Here is a 6,903-nt window from a genome sequence, read left to right as displayed (position 1 = left end):
AGAGATATCTTTGCACCAACTTGGGGGGAGTGTTAGAATATATGTTAGGATCATTCTATTATTTGTTTTCTTATTTAGATTATATTTTGATTTCTTAATTAGTGCCTTAGGACTTTCTTATTCTATTAGTTATTACTTCCTTATTTAAGCCTCCAAGGTTTCCATTGTAAGCTACCTATTATCAATACAAAAGGGGTGATTGTCTAATCAAGGTTTCCATTGTCTAATCATTCTCTCAGTTAGTTTTCTCTCAAATAAACAATATTGAAGTATATTTATTTCAATAAAATAACAATAGATAATTCATCTTGCAAGTTGCTTTAACCTTAACATCTTTAGAATAAACATTATGATTTTTTTTTTTTAAGAAAAAAAAAAAGGTTAAAAACATGTTAGGTCTAACTAAATCTAATTGGATCCTATTAAAAACTCATTGATCCCCAAAATAACAACAAATCATATAAATATATTGGTTATTTTCGTACTAAACACTATTAGTTGTATTATGTCATTTAATTAAAAAAAGGGAGAAAAAAGAATTGAAATATGTTGAACATGATAGTTTCAAGAATTGCATAAATCGTAAAAAGTGAATTGAATCGTGAATCAATTGTGAATTGTGCAATTCACAAAAGAATCACTTCCAGAATAGAATTACACATAGGTTTGTATCGATTTGTAAAAATTGCAAATCGAATCGGGAATCGTAAGATTCTAACAATAGACTAGGGTAAATGAATTTTTGATGTTCACAGCCAGAGAGTCACTTAATGGGCACTATAATCTACTTACCATTAGGTTTCTTGTGGGTTTTGGTTAATTCATTTGAAGAATTAGAGCTCAGGGTGAAAGGGTCACTCGAGAAAAGGTAGGAAGAGGAGTATGAGAGAATTAAAAACTGTAGAGATTTAAGATAAAGACAGAATGCAACTCCTCAAAATATTCTCGAATCGGGAAAAAAACATTTAGGGTAGAAAAATCCCAAACTGGGATTTTATATAACTGATGGGGAATCACCTAACCATTGTTTGAACAAGTGAACCATTTGGATATTGGGTTACTCCTAAAATATGGTGGTTTTCTACATGGAATGGATTTTATTTCATAAAATTATACACTTCTTGAGTACATTACACATGACATGGTTAGCCTTAAATTTCTATGGTTCTCAATTATTACTTTTGTTCGTACTGTAATAATTTGCACCCAACCTTTGTCATTCACTAACACTAACACTAACACTAGTAAAGTATTGATAATTTTCTCTTTAACTTTTACAAAAGAGTGATATAATAGAAAGACAAGATAAATGTTAGACAAATTGAAACTACCCTAAAGGCTTACATCTTTCCAAGACGATGCTCTGTTACAACAAAAGTGGACTTAAGTCCTATACAGTTAAATCCCTTGGCTTGTACAAAAGTAAATACAATAAATACACAAAAGAAGCTCTCGCTTCAAGTCCTCCCAAGCTATTGCCTTGGCAGAGGCATATCATCGGCACCTGAAATGTTTTTCTCACATAAGGTGAGCCAAAGCCCAGTAGAAATAGTCCAACACAATTTATGAATCTTAACAAAACTATAAGATGAATGCATATGCAATGCTCGTGTCAAAACATTTTATGTCTCTTTCCAAAACCATGCAATGCCAAGTTAATATCATGGTTCATAAATCATTTTCCTTTACAATAGAAACTAAGGGGGTGAATCACACTCTGGGAATTTCAAAACTATACAATCTTTTCCAGAAATTTTGTCTGGACGAAACTATAAACCGGGACTTATGTAAACGAAGGCTATACAAGCACAACTATTTCCATTTCACGCAAATTTCGTCCGCGGGATCAAACCCATGTATGCACACGGTTTTCAAGACTTTCACACTGGACACACATGCCAACTTATTTGATGTAACAACAATTCCTTTCCAGATTCACCCATTTTCTCAAAATAGTAACATTTCCAATATATAAGTGTGAGATACTGCTAAGTGCAAATGAATGAGACAATAGTTTCAATTATCCTAATTCACATACAATTTCTACAACACTCATAACTGTCCTCCATCGATAGCCTACAATAGATATTTCTAAATAGATAAACAATTTCAATAAAGATAAATTCTCCAAATTTTCAAAAGGTGAGTGATAATGCATATCTAACTCCACCTTCCTCATCAACCTCAATCCAATTTCACAATTTCAATATCAATCTCACAATTTATATAAAATCAGCATTTGAGGCATTTAGGTCAAAATCCTTTTTCTTTCCCAAATCCATCTCAAATACCAAAATCAACTATTTGTTCCCAACTCAACATTTTCTTTCATACCAAAATCATTTTGAAGGACCTATTTGAAAAATCCCTCCTTTAATTTTTACTGAAAACCCTAGGTTGTTCCAAATCTTCTAAAATCTCAATATTGTTTAGAAATAACAATTAACTACGTTAAAACTCATAAAACGTGTGGAAAGTATCCCTACCTTAAGCTAAAACACGAGAGAGAGAGAGAGAGAGAGAGAGAGAGAGAGGGGGGGGAACCCCAAAGACACCAAAAATCAACTTTGCTCTGACTAGAACAAAGCCATCGTCGAGCTCTATCTTTTTAACAAAGGCACACGGGTGAAAACATCAACAGATCTAGGTGGATTTGAAGAGAGAAGGTGAGTTTTAGAGAGAGATTGTCTCAACTTAAGGCTTTGAAATGTTTAGAGAGAGAGAGATAGATGAAAAAGTGATGTAAAAAGTGACTTTTATAGATTGATCTATGCGCAGATTGCTTGAGCGCAAGAAGTGTCGCTCGAGCATCCAGACACAAAAGATATGACCGCTCGAGTGCATGAAGTTTCAGTCGAGCATAAAATACAAACGCCCAGTAGTTTTACAAATAGAGAACCACCGCTCGAGCACAAGAAGTCTTGCTCGAGCAGGATACCACTCAAGCACAGAAAGCATCGCTCAAGTGAAGAATGCACACTCCCAGTAGTTTTGCAGGCTTGCAAAAGTACTGAGAATTCACAAAGTTCGCTTGAGCGTAAGACTCAAAATCTGGGCAACAACAATTTTGAAAAACTAACCCCCAACCTGTTCCAAACACAACCCTGACACTCCAATGACCAAACTCAATGAGGAAAAAGAGAAACAAGACTTGAATCACATGTAAGACGATGAAACCTGGATCCAGAACATCAAATGGGTTGGGTCTAAACTAGAATCACTATAACCTCCCCCCTTATGGAATTTCGTCCCGAAATTTAAACCAAACATCAAATCCATGTTTTAAACCAATTACAACAAGAGTAGTAAATCAAATTCATCACCATGAGCCGTCTACCGGTCATCCATTCTTATCATAATGATAAACAAGTTCTCGATATTGAATATACAATTCATATTTTCAAAACATATACAATGTTTATATTAAATCAATACAACAAAGTTTTCAATACATGCTCAAACATCAATAAATAGGTCCAGATACATTTTCAAGTTCTTCATTATGTGAAAACGAGGCAACATACTGTGTGCTTAATTAATTAATTGATTATGTCAAAAATCTTGAGAAGATTAGGTTGTTGCAAGAAAAAGAGATGATTCATGTTCATGATGCTATCCAAGCTCGATGATAAATATTTTTTTGTCATTTTTCCTTCTTATGGTCTTCCTTTATATATATAATTTAATCTTTTTTTTTTTCATTTATATTGAGAGTATTATTCCAATTTTTATACAGACCAATTTTAAAAAGCTACTAAGGAAACCTCCTTTAGAGAAGGTTCCAAGTATTGTCCATCATTTCCTGGTAGATCTTCATTTTTCTGTCCATGAGCAACTTGCAGGTTCTCCCAAAGAGATAATGAAACTACGTGGTGTGACACTATTTAAAAAGGGTTCAAAGCCTGATGGTATTTGGCTCATTTTAAATGAAGTGGTGAAGGTAATTAAATAATTTTCCTGGGCCAATTAGAATCTGAGGGATAAAATTTATTTCATGTAAGATCTCTCACTACAATTTTTGAATTTCAATGTGTCACATATGCGATTTTATGTTCTGTAGTGGGCAAGTAAGAGTATAAAAAGTAAGCACTTATTACATCCAACATTTATGCATGGAAGTACTCTTGGCGTGTATGAAGTGTTGATTGGTAAGCCATGCATATGTGACATGATCACAGATTCTATGGTACTGTGTTACTTTATTGAAACTAAAAAGATACATACAGTGCTAAAATCTGATTCAGCAGCAAAGGATATCTTTTGGCAACTATGATGACATTGGGAGTTCGAGATTCTAATCAGTGTAGAACATCTACGGCCTCATTCATTGGCATTTATGTTACCCAGACTTTTCTAAATTTGTAAAGCACCCATGCCAGGCACTAAACATTTAGGAAATGCATGGGATATGTGGCTGATAAATTTAGTTAGACATGCATCTAACAAGTATGTCTTAAGTAGTCAAGTTTACTAGTATATAAATATGCATGAGACCCCCATTGTATGCAATAAAAAGCTCTATGTTAGTTGTTCAACATCATTTTATCCTTAAAAAAAAAAGTATTTAAACATATAAAATCTAGTTGCATCGTGACGTCCTTAAGACATACGAATTTGACGAACTTAATGTTGTTTAGTCACCAATTGTTCTAAAAGCTTAAACTACCCAACAATGTATATCAAGCTATTCAAAACCCTCCCTTATGTTCAACCCCATCTTGCAAATGGAAATGCAAACAAAAAGAGAACTGGACAACCAAAAAGAGAAGAAGAAACCAAATGGGGACCGAATACCAAATGTCAACAGAGAGATTTTAACTCAAGGTCTCTCCCAACCTGAGTTCTATACTATGTTATGTCACCATTTGTCCCAAAAGCTTAAGCCGTTAGGAAATGAGCAACAAATACCTACATACCCGCAGCTGGCACCAATTCCTAAATCCATAGTAACATAGATTGGTATGTAACTCCCAAACACAAACTTGGTTTAGAACATTGATTTCTAGTTCTTAATTTCATAATATACATTACATTAGATCTATAATTGGACATGAACTATTAAGTAATGCCACCAAGTCAAGGATATGTTGTTCATCTATTGATGTGTTTTCTTAGCCTATGGATGTTGACTATGGAAAGAAGTGTAAAATGGTATTACAATTTAGTAAAAATTTTGATTAACTCTAGAGTGGTTATGGTGTCCCATATCTCTTAAAAATGTGTTTCACAGAATGGGTCATACAAGTTATCTGTTATTTTTTTTTTTTTACATTTTTTATTATAAATTAGATGGGTATATTTTCTTTTTCGTCTTTTGGTAGGAAAGGGAAACTATTCTTGCCAAAGTACTACTTCCTTAAAGTTTTGAGAAAATGGCCATGCAAGACTTGAGAACCCTTGTCACAGAAAGGTCAATAATCAGTATACGCTTACGGGGAGAAACTAACATAGAGCTTAAAACTTAAAGTTTGCAAATTTGCCACTCAACAAAGTAGGCTTAAAGCTGTGAATTGACCACTAGACATAGTGGGCTTACATGAACATTTGTTGAATCGTTCCAATTCAAGCAACAAGCCTTCATCCACAGGCATTCAAGTAGTTTCACAAGTAGACATGGCAATCACTCACACTCATGTAAGTATGCTGAAGCATTAAAAACTCACCTAGTACTCCACGCTAAAAAGATATCAGTTAAAAAAATATGCATGATTCCTAACTATGCAAAATGTCTAATGCAACACATGCGAAAAATGAAATTAATTGGCTCGGCTACTAATATGGCATATGGATCAATTTTGATAACATGCGGTTTAAACACGTATTCAGAGATTTATTGAAATGACAATGAAGTTAGAATGATGCGCCGAGCCTCGGTGCATGCAATACAAGATGAATGGATGCAAGCATAAGGTACGCTAATTGAAACATGTCCCTAATCTAGCCATCAAAAGCAGATAAATAAAAGGGAGAAAGACGTGGGGTTGGAAGACATACACATTATTACATTTTTCTCTCACGAAGGAAAGTCCGAATGGATAACTAAGCTAACTAGCAACTAATTAAAGCTAAGCTAATAAAGCTAATTATTACAAACCGAATAAAATAAATATCTAAACTAATTAACTAATTATTACATCACTTGAACAAACTAACTACTAAGTTAACTAATTAAGTTACAACACAAATGTGAACGAACTAAGCACTTAAAACCTATACCTACGCTGCCACTAATCCGCCTCGGGAAATGGAAGATGCACATGCTCGGATACCACCCGAAAAGACCTCTATTTTTCTCTCGAAAGCCTCCGCTTGCAGAGTTGAACACTTCCATGACCATTTTGCTTCACCTTACCAACATTCTGTTGAACTTTGTATCAGTGGCTAGCTAGCCACTGGTAAAGGCTGCCGACCAAATGTTGGCCATAGAAGTGGCCTACCGGCCATCTATGGTGCACTGCCGGTCACCTGTCGATCACTAATGCACTAGATCATCATGCTGTAACAGAGTACAAAGAGAGCAAAAAAAGGGTGTTTCCAAGGATTGTTTGCACAATTCACCTCTCCTTTTCATGAATAAATCCAAGGAGTTCTGAACTTAAGCCAAAAAACCACCAATCCAAGCAATTTCATTGCATGATGGCTTGTGATTCAAGATGAGCAAGCTCAATAAATGCAAAACAAGGCACTCAAGAACCATCACCCTATCAAGCACGATCAAGGGCAATGGAGACCTAGGAAACTTGAGACATTTCATCACTTTGAGTATGAAATGTCCCAATTTTCCTTGTGTTCAATTAACGTCCGATTGACCACACAATACACAAGTTATTATCTTGCTCAATCTTGCTTGCCACTTTTATTTACTCATTTTAATTACCAACCATTACTTAGTCAATTAAGTCC

Source organism: Camellia sinensis, chromosome 11 (genome assembly GCF_055761805.1).
Source record: "Camellia sinensis isolate YWXY chromosome 11, ASM5576180v1, whole genome shotgun sequence".
Lineage (NCBI taxonomy): Eukaryota > Viridiplantae > Streptophyta > Magnoliopsida > Ericales > Theaceae > Camellia > Camellia sinensis.
This window is presented reverse-complemented; position numbering follows the sequence as displayed.